The following is a 12,796-nucleotide window of genomic DNA, read 5'->3' as shown; positions in this document are numbered from 1 at the left end:
ACATTAAAAAGTTGTAGAAAAATTGAACCCTAGTTAACAATACATATGCTGAAGTCTTTAAAGGTGAAGTGTACTGATAGCATATGCAATTTGCTTTGAAATGCACAAAATAATAAGATGATTTGATAGATAGACGGACTAGCTGGTTACAGACAGGAATGGTTAGTTATATGATAAAGTGAATATACCAAAATGTTACCTATAGAATATAGACTGGGGGGTGGGAGGATATATGGGTGTTCACTGTATGATTCTTTCAACTAATCTCCATATTTAAAAATTTTCATAATAAAATGTTGGGGGAAGGAAGAAAGTTGCAGAACATCACTGTAATTTTGTTTAAAAGTATAAAATGTCAGCTTCCCTGGTGGTGCAGTGGTTGAGAGTCCGCCTGCCGATGCAGGGGACACGGGTTCGTGCCTCGGTCCGGGAAGATCCCACATGCCGTGGAGCGGCTGGGCCCGTGAGCCATGGCCGCTGGGCCTGCGCATCTGGAGCCTGTGCTCCGCAACAGGAGAGGCCACAACAGTGAGAGGCCCACGTACCGCAAAAAAAAAAAAAAAAAAAAAAAGTATAAAATGTGTTGAAGAGGACATATTTGTATATGCATAGATAAAGATATGAAAGCTACATACAATTGCAGAAATTGTCAAGCTGATCCTAAAATTCATATAGAAATGCAAGGGACCCAAAATAGCCAAAACGGTCTTGAAAAAGAACAAAGTTGGAGGACTGACACTTCCTGATTTTAAAACATACCACACAGCTACAGCAATCAGGACAGTGTGTTACTGTATAAAAACAGACATACAGATCAACAGAATAGAATTACAGCCCAGAAAAAAATCCTTACATTTACGGACAACTGATTTTCAACAAAGATGTCAAGAAAATTCAATGGGAAAGAGAGAGTCTTTCAATAAAATGGATATCCACATGCAAAAAATTAACGAGCTCCTACTTCACACCACATATAAAAGTTAACTCATAAAGGACTGCATGGACTTCCCTGGTGGCGCAGTAGTTAAGAATCCGCCTGCCAATGCAGGGGACACGGGTTCGATCCCTGATCCGGGAAGATCCCACATGCCATGGAGCAACTAAGCCCATGCGCTACAACTACTGAAGCCTGCGTGCTTAGAGCCCATTCTCTGCAACAAGAGAAGCCACCACAATAAGGACCACAAGCACCACAACGACGAGTAGCCCCCTCTTGCCACAACTAGAGAAAGCCCGTGTGCAGCAACGAAAACTAATACAGCCAAAAAAAAAAAAAAAAGGATCACAGACCTACATGTAAGATAAAGCTGTAAAACTCTTAGAAAAAAATAGAAGTAAATTTTTGTGAACCTTGAGGAATGGTTTCTAAGATATAACATTAAAAGTATAAGCAACCAAAGGAAAAAAATAAACTGGGCTTCATCAAAATAAAAACTTTTAATGCTTCAAAAATGCCATCAAGAAAGTGAAAGACAACCTACAGAATGGGAGAAAATATTTGCAAGTCATATATCTGATATGGAACTTGTATCCAGAGTATATAAAGAAATTTTAAATTCAATAACAAGAAGACAAAAACCCCAATTTTTAAAAAGAGCATTTGAAAAGATGTTTCTACAGAAAAGACATGCAAATGAATGATAAGCATATGAAAAAATGCTCAACATCATTAGCCATCAGAGAAATGCAAATCAAAACCACAGTAAGATTCTACTTCACATCTATTAGAATGGTTATAATCAAAAAGACAGATAATAACAAATGTTGGAAAGGATGTGAAGAAATTGGGATACTCATACACTGCTGATGGGAATGTAAAACAGTACAGCCACTTTAGAAAATAGTCTGGCAGCTCCTCAAAAAGTTAAGCACAGAGTTACCATGTGACTCAGCAATTCCACTCCCATGTATACACTCAAGAAAAATGAAAACATATGTCCAATATAAAAACTTATATATGAATGTTAATAGCATCGTTATTCCTAATAGTCAACAAGTGCGAAACTCAAATGTCCATCAGCTGGTGAATGGATAAACATATTGGCATATCCATGTGATAAAATATTACTGGGCAATAAAAAGGAATGAAGTACTGACACAGGCTTCAACATGGATAAACCTTGAAAACATTATGTTAAGTGAAAGAAGCTGTCACAAAAGACCACATATTGTATAATTCCATTTATGTGAAAAGTCTGTAATAGGCAAATCCACAGAGACAGAACATAGATTAGTGGTTGCTAGTGGAAGGGCAGATGGGGGAATGAGGAGTGACTATTAATGGGCACTGGGTTTCTTTTTGGAGTAAAGAATATGTTCTAAATTTATGATGATGATGGTTACTCTGTGAATACACTAAAACCTACTGAATTTTATACTTTAAAAGGGTAAATTTTATGCTACGTGAATAATATCTCAATAAAGCTATTATTTAAGAAACACACTTAGAGTTTGTTGTCTGGTACACAGAGGTGACTTTCAGATCTCTGCCAGTAGCAAGAGGGGGAAAAACTGCAAGCGCAGTAACCGCTGCTAAGAAAACACCAGCAGTTTTTAATTTTATGCTGTCCTATATTTTGCTGTGACTCTCGTAGCTTTCAATAATGCTATACTTGAGGCCAAAACAGAAATGCCTTTCATATTTTATTGTAACAGCTAAGCTGGGAAATAAACTCACCAATTGCTTTTTTTAAAAGGAAATGAGCTAAAAACAACATAGATGTAAGTGTAGCTTAAATAAACCTTTGCTCAGTAAGATGAATGTGTTCACAGGGAAAGGAGAGTTTGGTAGTAAAAACAGTTTAAAGTGTTACATTATTTTACTTTATTTTTTAAAAAGCATTTTGTTTCATTTACTGTGGATGGTCAAACATTTTTTTCTTTCAAACATCATTTTAAAACAGATGGTAAATCTGTTGGATAGTAAAAAGAAATGACATCTTGTTTCCATTTTCCTATTCCTTCCAGTTCATCTCTTTATTGTAAATCATTTTCCATTGTTGGAAGATACTAAATTTAAATCAAACTGAAAGGAAAAAAAGCATGTGGCTATATTCATAAATTTGTGTTTCTTAGCACTGCTGCCTTTTATAGCCATTTTATGAAGAATATTTCAAATTGATCTATTCTTTCTGGATCTGAACAAATTGAGTTTCTTTTCTTGATCAAACAGATTTTCAAGAAACCTATTTACAAAAAGAAAAAATATGTAATTATGATATATAAACATTTACATAAATTTTAATACTCTTCCATGAGAAAAGATCTGAAACTGGTAAACATTTAAGGAACGGTATTAAGTTTAATTTGTAATGATAAATAAATAAGATGTACAGTGCTTACCATTTTCTTAGACTAAAGTGCTGTACATGAGAGTGTGTATTATGTATGCGGACATACATGCATATATGTAAGTGTATAATACTCACAATTATGTAAATTAATAAATAAAAATTCCTTACAATAACTCATTACAATGAGGCAACAAAGAAAAAGCAAGGTTAAGCAACTTCTCCAAGCTGAATTCAGGGAGTCTGGCACTACAGATGATGTTTGTTTTTTTGTTTTTTTTTGTTTTTTTTTTTTGCGGTACGCAGGCCTCTCACTGTTGTGGCCTCTCCCGTTGCGGAGCACAGGCTCCGGACGCGCAGGCTCAGCGCCATGGCTCACGGGCCCAGCCACTCCGCAGCACGTGGGATCCTCCCGGACCGGGGCACGAACCCGTGTCCCCTGCATCGGCAGGCGGACTCTCAACCACTGCGCCACCAGGGAAGCCCCCAGATGATGTTTTTGATAATTACTCTAGGTACATATCAAGAGCTCTGAAAACATTAAACAAACCAATAGACCCTTCCTATCTTCTATTCTGAACTGCCCTTTATAAAACACGAAGAACTTCCTTTGGACATACGATGCATCTAAAGTTTATTGTAAAGTTCTTCTACTTTAGAAGGTAACTAATTTCTGGTTTTGAACCTTCTTTGATCTGTGACAAAACTCTCTAGGTTTGATAAATCCAAATAATTTTTCCATCTAAACCACATTACTTTAGGATCAAGTATACATTTAAAAAGATGCATTGGAGGGCTTCCTTGGTGACGCAGTGGTTGAGAGTCCACCTGCCGATGCAGGGGACACGGGTTCGTGCCCTGGTCCGGGAAGATCCCACATGCTGCAGAGCGGCTGGGCCCCTGAGCCATGGCCGCTGAGCCTGCGCTGCGTCCGGAGCCTGTGCTCCGCAATGGGAGAGGCCACAACAGTGAGAGGCCTGCGTACCGCAAAAAAAAAAAAAAAAAATAGATATGCATTGGGGATGTCACTGAGGGAAGACTGCGTCTAGAGGTAGGACCAGAAAGCCACAAAGGACCAGGAAGCACAGGACCAGAGTGGCTGGCTGCCCTGGAGGTCCTGCTCTCATGCGTAATGCTACCCTAGCCACCCATCCCCCTCCTGAACAGGGATCTGAGAATGTACCAAGAGTCCCCCCAGCCTTAGCCAGGGGACCCTATATATAGGGTCCATGTGCAATAGGGAGGGATGTCTTCTATTTTATGCTATCCCCTAGCCACCCACTGTTGGAGCAGAGTGAGAAGGTATTTTCAAGACAAAGCACAGGTACCACAAACAGAAGTTGTGAAGTTGCAAAAAAAAAAAAAATTGAAAATAGGTTAATAAATCCATATCTGGTCTTCCCTGGTGGTGCAGTGGTTGAGAATCTGCCTACCAATGCAGGGGATACGGGTTTGAGCCCTGGTCTAGGAAAATCCCCCATGCTGCAGAGCAACTGGGTCCGTGAGCCACAACTACTGAGCCTGCGCGTCTGGAGCCTGTGCTCCACAACAAGAAAGGCCGCGACAGTGAGAGGCCCGTGCACCGCAATGAAGAGTGGCCCCTGCTTGCCACAACTAGAGAAAGCCCTCGCACAGAAACGAAGCCCAACACAGCCAAAAATAAATAAATTTATTTTTTTTAAATAAATAAAAAATAAAAATTAAAAAATCCGTATCTTTATTTTCCTGGAGGTAAAAGAGTGAGCTACATGATGGAAATAAATTTTTATATAAGGAATGTATCTACTTTGATACTTTGGACTTTTAGCTTTAAAAAAGCCAAAGAAAACATACTTTTTAATGTTATAAAGATAATCAACTTCATACAACTAATTTCCTTGGAACAATTCCCAAAAGATATTTTTATTTTGGGAGAGAGACAAAAATTGCCTCCCTATACACAAGTTCTACAACCAGATTGCTCTATGACATTTTTCCTAAAAGCATTCATTTTAGGAAACATGGCCAACTTGTACCAACTTCAACTGAGTTATAGTTAATGCTTGGAATTTTGTGTTAAGAAGGAATCTTAGGATGAACAAGAATGAGATTGATATAAGAGGTGGCCAAGAGGCTGAAGTAGGAGGAATCTGAACTTACCTCCTCCCACAGACACACCAAAATTACAACTACTTACATAACAACTATCTATGAGAACAACCTGAAGACTAGCAAAAAAGATCCTCACAACTAAAGACATAAAGAAGGAAACACAATGAGATGAGTAGGAGGGGCAGAGATGCAGTATAGTCAGGACTCACACCCTGGGGGTTAGTGACCCACAACTGGGTAGAGTACTACAATTGTAGAGGTACTCCCTAAGGAGTGAGGGGTCTGAGCCCCATAGCAGGCTCCCCAGCCCAGGGGCTCTGCACTGGGAAGGCAAGCCTGCACAACATCTAGCTTTGAAAACCAGGAGGGCTTATGTTCAGGAGAGCCACAGGGCTATAGGAAACAGAGATTTCGCCCTTAAAGGGCACATGCAAAATCTCGCACACTGAGTCCCAGTACAGAGGCAGTAGTTTGAAAAAAGCCTGGGTCACACCTACTTTCGGATCTTGAAGAGCCTACCAGAGAGGCAGGAGGCAACTGGGACTCACCCTAGGGCTGGAGACGGTGGCAACACCTTTTTGGGAGCTCCTCCTGCCATGATAACACTATGCTGGCAAGCGCCATTTTGGAATCCTCCCTCCAGCCTATTTAGAGCCAGGGGCCCAGCCCCGCCCACCAGCGGCTAGCACCAGCCCTGAAGCCCCCAGGCTGTGCAAACAGCTGCACAGAGACCTGGCCCCATCCTCCAGCAGGCCAGTACCAGCCCTGCACCTCCCCAGGCTACACAGTTAACCACACTGGAAGCCTACCTCACCTTCCAGCAGGCCTTGAAGCCACAGCACAAGGGATGACCTCATAGCCAACTGGGGAGGGAGCCCTGCCTACTAGCACGCTTACAGCAGTCAGCCCCACCATAAGAGGAGGGCGCACACAACCCACTAAGGGAGCACTGCTAGAGCATGTAACTCTGGTGACCAAGGAGAGCATGCTGCTGGGTCCCATAGTACGTCTCTTACATAAAGCCACTTTTTAAAGATCAGGAAATATAACCAACATACCTAACATGTAGAAATGAACAGAGAATTGGGCAAAATGAAGAGACAGAAGAATATGTTCCAAATGAAGAAACAAGATAAAACCCCAGAAAAACTGAGCGAAATGAAGAGAAGCAATCGACTAGATAAAGAGTTAAAGGTAATGATCATAAAGATGCTCACCAAACTTCGGAGAAGAATGGAGGAACACGAAGAGAATTTCAACAGAGTTAGAAAATATAGAGAACAACCAAACAAGCTGAGGAATACAATAATTGAAATAAAAATTACACCAGAAGGAATCAAGAGTAGATTAGATAATAAGGAGAAATGGATCAGTGATCTGGAAGACAGAGTAGTGGAAATCACCCAAGCTGAACAGAGAAAAGAAGAAAGAATTTTAAAAATTGATGATAGTTTAAGAGACCTCTGATCAAGTGTATTAACATTTGCATTATAGGGGTCCCAGAAGGAGAAGAGAGACAGAAAGAGGCAGAGAACTTTTCTGAAGAAATAATAGCCGAAAACATCCCTAACCTGGGAAAGGAAACAGACATCCAGATCCAGGAAGTACAGAGAGGCCCAAAAACATGAACCCAGGAGGTCCACACCAAGATACATTATAATTAAAATAGCAAAAATTAAAGATAAAGAAAGAATCTTAAAAGCAGCAAGACAGAAGTAAATAGTTATATACAAGGAAAATCTGACTTTTCAGCAGAAACATTGCAGGCCACAAGGGAGTGGCATATTATATTCAAAGTGATGAAAGGAAAAAAACTACAACCAGGAGTACTCTACTCAGCAAAGAAAAAAACACTACAACCAAGAATATTCTACCCAGCAAGGTTATCATTCAGACTTGAAGGAAAGATAAAGAGTTTTACAGACAAGCAAAGCTAAAAGAGTTCAGCACCACTAAACTGGCCATATTAAAGGGACTTCTCTAAGCAGAAAAGGAAAGGCCACAGTTAGAAACTTTAAAATTGTGAAACAAAAAAACTCACTGGTAAAGGCAAACACACAGAAAAGGTAGATCAACCACTTATAAAACTACTAGGAAGGTTAAAAGACAAAAGTAGTAAAATCCTCTTTATCTACAATAAATAGTTAAGGGATACACAAAACAAAAAGATGTTGATATGATGTCAAAAACATTAAACATGAGGAAGGGGTAAAAGTAGTGAATTGTTAGAATGTGTTTGAACTTAAGACATCATTAACGTAAAATATTCTCATATATATGTGTGTGTGTGTGTGTGTGTGTGTGTGTTTGTGTGTGTGTGTGTGTGTGTGTGTGTATATATATGGGGGGAAGAGTTACATATATAAAACTCATGGTAACCACAAACGAAAAATCTATAATAGGTATACACACAAAAAAGAAAAGGAACCCAAACATAACACTAAAGATAATCATCACATCACAAGGGCAGAGAGCAAAAGAAGAAAGGAACAAAAAAGAACTACAAAAACAACACCAAAACAATTAACAAAATGTCAATAAGTACATACCTATTAATAATTACTTTAAATATAAATGGACTAAATGCTCCAATCTAAAGATACAGAGTGGGTAAGCGCCACAACAACTGAGCCCACGTGCTCCGGAGCCTGTGCGCCACAACTAGAGAGCCCACATGCCGCAACTACTGAGCCCGTGTGCCATAACTAGAGAGAAGCCTGCGCGCTGCAATGAAGAGCCCATGCACTGCAACAAAGATCCTGTGTGCCTCAACTAAGACCCGATGCAGCCAAATAAATAAATAAATATTTTTTAAAAACCAAAAGATACAGAGTGGGTAAATGGATTTTTTTTTAAAGAACCATATATATGCTGCCTACAAAAGACTCACTCGGATTTGAAGACACACACAGACTGAAAGGGAATGGCAAAAGGTATTCCATGCAAATGGAAACGAAAATAAAGCTGGGGTAGCAATACTTATATCAGACAGAATAGACTTTAAAACAAAGATTGTTTTGAGGTAGAGACAAAGATGGACATTACATAATGATAAAGGGAAACAAGAAGATATAACAATTGTAAATATATATGCATCCAACATAGGAACACCTAAAAACATAAAGCAAATACTAACAAATGTAAAGGGAGAAATTGACAATAACAGTATGGGACTTTAACACCTCACTTACATCAATGGACAGATCATCCAGACAGAAAATCAATAAGGAAGCTCTGGCCTTAAATGACATATCAGACCAACATCAATATAGATATTAATATATCTATTAATGCCATTAATGTAGGTATTAATAGATATATAGAGAACATTTCATCCAAAACAGCAGAATACACATTATTTTCAACTGCACATGAAACATTCTCCAGGATAGATCACATGTGAAGTCACAAAACAAGTCTCAATAAATTTAAGAAGATTGAAATAATATCAAGCATGTTTTCCAACCACATGGAATGAGACTATAAATCAACTACAAGAAAAAAACTGCAAAAAAACAAAAAAAACCAAGTGGAATCTAAACAACATGCTACTAAACAACCAATGAGTCACTGAAGAAATCAAATAGGTAATCAAAAAACACCTGGGGATAAATGAAAATGGAAACAACTATCCAAAATCTATAAGATGCAGCAAAAGCAGTTCTAAGAGGGAAGTTTATAGTGAGACAAAGCTACTTCAAGAAACAAGAAACATCTCAAATAAACAACCTAACCTTACACCTAAAGCAATTAGAGAAAGAAGAACAAAAAAAAGCCAAAGTTAGCAGAAGGAAAGAAATCATAAAGATCAGATCAGAAATAAATGAAAAAGAAATGAAGGAAACAATATCAAAGATCAATAAAACTAAAAGCTGGTCCTTTGAGAAGATAACGAAAATTGATAAACCATTAGCCAGACTCATCAAGAAAAAAAGGGAGAAGACTCAAATCAACAGAATTAGAAATGAAAAGGGAGAATAACAGACACTGCAGAAATACAAAGGATCATGAGACATTACTACAAGCAACTATATTCCAATAAAATGGACAACGTGGAAGAAATGGACAAATTCATAGAAAAGCACAACCTTCTGAGACTGAAAAGGAAGAAATAGAAAATATGAACAGACCAATCACGAGCAATGAAATTGAAACTGTGATTAAAAATCTTCAAACAGGGGCTTCCTTGGTGGTGCAGTGGTTGAGAGTCCGCCTGCCGATGCAGGGGACACGGGTTCGTGCCCCGGTCCGGGAAGATCCCACATGCCGTGGAGCGGCTGGGCCCGTGAGCCATGGCCGCTGAGCCTGCGCGTCCAGAGCCTGTGCTCCGCAACGGGAGAGGCCACAACAGTGAGAGGCTTGCGTACCGCAAAAAAAAAAAATAAATAAAATAAAATCTTCAAACAAACAAAAGCCCAGGGCCAGATAGCTTCAAAGGCAAATTCTGTCAAACATTTACAGAATAGCTAACACCTATCCTTCTCAAACTCTTCCAAAATATAGCAGAAGGAGGAACGCTCCCAAACTCATTCTACGAGGCCACCATTACCCTGATACCAAACCAGACAAAGATGTCACAAAGAATGAAAACTACAGGCCAATCTCACTGATGAACATAGAGCAAAAATGCTCAACAAAATACTAGCAAACAGAATCCAACAGCACATTAATAGTATCATACACCATGATCAAGTAGGGTTTACTCCAGGAATGCAAGGATTCTTCAATATACGCAAATCAATCAATGTGATACATCATATTAACAAACTGAAGGATAAAAACCATACGATAATTTCAATAGATGTAGAAAAAGCTTTCAACAAAATTCAACACCCATTTATGATAAAAACTCTCCAAAAAAGTGGGCACAGAAGGAAGCTACCTCAACATAATAAAGGCCATACATGACAAACCCACAGCCAACATCATTCTCAATGGTGAAAAACTGACCATTTCCTCTAAGGTCAGGAACAAGACAAGGTTGCCCACTCTCACTGCTATTATTCAATATAGTTTTGGAAGTTTTAGCCACAGCAAATCAGACAAGAAAAAGAAATAAAAGGAATCCAAATCAGAAAAGAAGTAAAGCTGTCACTGTTTGCAGATGACATGATACTATACATAGAGAATCCCAAAGATGCTACCAGAAAACTACTAGAGCTAATCAATGAATTTGGTAGAGTAGCAGGATACAAAATTAATGCACAGAAATCTCTTGCATTCCTATACACTAATGATGAAAAATATGAAAGAGAAATTAAGGAAACAATCGCATTTACCCCAGCAACAAAAAAAATAAAATACCTATGAGGAAACCTTCCTGAGGAGACAAAAGACCTGTATGCAGAAAACTATAAGACATTGATGAAAGAAATTAAAGATGATACAAGCAGATGGAGAGGTATACCATGTTCTTGGATTGGAAGCATCAACATTCTCAAAATGACTATACTACCCAAAGCAATGTACAGATTCAATGCAATCCTTATCAAACTACCAATGGCATTTTTCACAAAAGTAGAACAAAAAATTTTACAGTTTGTATGGAAACACAAAAGACCTCGAATAGCCAAAGCAATCTTGAGAAAGAAAAATGGAGCTAGAGGAATCAGGCTCCCTGACTTCAGACTATATTACAAAGCTACAGTAATCAAGACAGTATGGTACTGGCACAAAAACAGAAATATAGATCAATGGAACAGGATAGAATGCCCAGAAATAGACCCACGCACATATGGTCACCTTATCTTTGACAAAGGAGGCAAGAATATACAATGGAGAAAAGACAGCCTCTTCAATAAGTGGTACTGGGAAAACTGGACAGCTACATGTAAAAGAATGAAATTACAACACTTCATAAAACCATACACAAAAATAAACTCAAAATGGATTAAAGACCTAAAAGTAAGGCCAGATACTATAAAACTCTTAAGGAAAACAAAGGCAGAACACTCTATGACATAAATCACAGCAAGATCCTTTTTGACCCACCTCCTAGAGAAATGGAAATAAAAACAAAAATAAACAAATGGGACCTATTGAAACTTAAAAGCTTTTGCACAGCAAAGGAAACCATAAACAAGATGAAAAGACAACCCTCAGAATAGGAGAAAATATTTGCAAACAAAGCAACTGACAAAGAATTAATCTCCAAATTATACAAGTGGCTCATGCAGCTCAGTATCAAAAAAACAAACAACCCAATCCAAAAATGGGCAGAAGACCTAAACAGACATTTCTCCAAAGAAGATATACAGAAGGCCAACAAACACATGAAAGGATTCCTGGGTCATAAAACTCAGGAAAATATTTAAGGTACATAAATGTACTAAATTTACAAATATACTAAAATTATCAATGTACTAAAACATATTGATGCCTCATTGTGGTGGTAGCTGGATTATGTGAGATTGAGTCTCTTTCTTCTGTTTCTTAAATTCTCATAAATTTTAAAGTTTAAAATAAAAATATCCATGTTGTAGTTGGAATGATAAAATATATCAATATTAAACAAATAAGTCTCCTTGAAAAATTCATTACAGCCCAGATCTTGGCTTCAGCCTTTGCTACAGACCGAATTTTTGTGTCCCCCACAAAATCCATATGTTGAAATTCGACCCCGGATGTGATAGTATAAGCAGGTGGGGGTAGGTGATTAAGGCATTAAGACAGAGCCGTCATGAAGGCGATTAGTGCCCTTATAAAAGTGTTTCCAAAGGGCTCCACCACCCTCCAACCATGTGAGGACACAGCCCGAGACAACACTGTCTATAAACCAGGAAGCAGGACTCACCAGACACCAAATCTGCTGACACCTTGATCTTGGACTTCCCAGGCTTCTGAACTGTGAGAAATAAATTTGTTGTTTATAAGCCATCCAGGCTATATCTTACTGCAGCCCAAACAGACTAAGACAGACTCACTGACCCAGAAACCTAATTTCTCGGGAAGACTTACATTAGTGAAGCTCATGGAGACATATACACACACACACACAAAAGCAAGTATCTTGCAATATCTCAAGGGGAAACAGATCTAATACCGGTTGGTGGGGACTGGGAGAGTGCCTTTCTAACCAAAGGAAATGGTTTGGTAATAAAATTAATATGATTTAAGTACAACCTCAAAGTGGTTAATTCAGGTTAAACAGTGGATTCAGTTGTACTCTGAAATAGGAGAAAATAAGGTGCAAACAATTTCATGATTAAGAAGCCTAAAAATTCACACACCAGCAAACTAATTTGCGCAAAGTTGTGCATGGTTTTAAATCAGTGACCAGTAAAAAGACAAAGTATCACTTTTCCCACTAGATATTCAACTCATGACATGTGTGTATATGTATGAAAATTTACCCTCTCTAGTGAGGGAAGATTGCACACCTCAAGCGTGGCACGGATTTTTAATTTCAAGACCTA

The 12,796-nt window shown here is 38.5% G+C and overlaps 1 protein-coding gene across 1 annotated transcript in view; it reads right to left on the bottom strand.

Moving 5' to 3' along the window:
- The window catches only part of MED13 (mediator complex subunit 13), a 246,604-nt gene that overhangs the window by 233,026 nt on the left and 782 nt on the right, over window positions 1–12,796 (bottom strand). The window contains exon 2 of the mRNA XM_079905383.1: window positions 12,175–12,225. The gene's annotated coding sequence lies outside the window, so the exon portion shown is untranslated. The remainder of the gene's footprint in view (window positions 1–12,174; window positions 12,226–12,796) is intronic.

The sequence above is a fragment of the Stenella coeruleoalba genome (genome assembly GCF_951394435.1).
Source record: "Stenella coeruleoalba genome assembly, chromosome: 19".
Classification (NCBI taxonomy): domain Eukaryota; kingdom Metazoa; phylum Chordata; class Mammalia; order Artiodactyla; family Delphinidae; genus Stenella; species Stenella coeruleoalba.
This window is presented reverse-complemented; position numbering and strand designations above follow the sequence as displayed.